This window comes from Nannochloropsis gaditana (genome assembly GCF_000240725.1).
Source record: "Nannochloropsis gaditana CCMP526 unplaced genomic scaffold scaffold243, whole genome shotgun sequence".
NCBI lineage: Eukaryota > Eustigmatophyceae > Eustigmatales > Monodopsidaceae > Microchloropsis > Microchloropsis gaditana.
In genome coordinates, this window is record NW_005803710.1 from 17,351 (window position 1) to 18,235 (window position 885).

An 885-nucleotide genomic window follows, 5' to 3' on the forward strand; every position below is an offset into this window, starting at 1 on the left:
CCATCCGAGCTATCTCTCCTCCCGAGCCCCCCGGCCCCATGCCTGCCCGCCCCCTCCTCGGCACCCGCATCGGGTGAATGCGCACCGTGCACTCCCTCCGCCACTCTCGGCCCTGCTTCAACGCTCGAAGCCCCGCTTCGTCGACTTCTTTCATCCGCGTCATTCCTTTGGCGACGGCGAACCAGGTGTTCGCCTCGGTGAGGGGTTTAAGGCCGAGGCAGGGGGGTCCGAGCAGCTTCAGGATGAAGGTCCAGATGCTGTGGCCGCCCGCTTGCTGCGCGTCCGTGACCACGTACCCATCCGGGTCAGTTTCTGTCACCGCCACCAATACCCGGAGGAAGGCCTCCACGTCCACGCCCGTACCCCTCCCTCCCTCCCTCTTCCCTTTCTTCCCCCCTTTCCCCGCCTTTCCTCCAAGCCCCCCCTCACCCTCGACCCAAACCTCCACATTCTCTCCCTCCCCCATCGCTCCCTGCGGCGTCGGTGGGCCTCGGGGCTGATAGTGCGGATGGAGCAAGCCACTGTCTCCCCTCACCTGCGCCACGGCCTTCACCAGGGCTTGAAAGGGGTTCTCTTCCTTCTTCGCCAGCGCCTCCTCCGCGGCCGCCGTCCTCCACAAATTGCGGCGCCGGCCTCCGTGCGGGCCCGTCAGCCTATTGTGCACGCATATGGGCCGTTGAATATCCAAGGGTTCGTGAGACATCCAGACGGTCGAGAGATACTCCTCCACCACCACGGCGAATTGCGCCGGGTTCAGGCCAGGGGCGACGGACGCGACGGCGGCTTGAAACTGGGGGTAGAAGGTGGGGTCGCGCATCGGGTCTTTCAAGGAGACGCCCACGATGAAGGTACCCCGGACGGACAAGGGCCCTCCGGCATAATTAC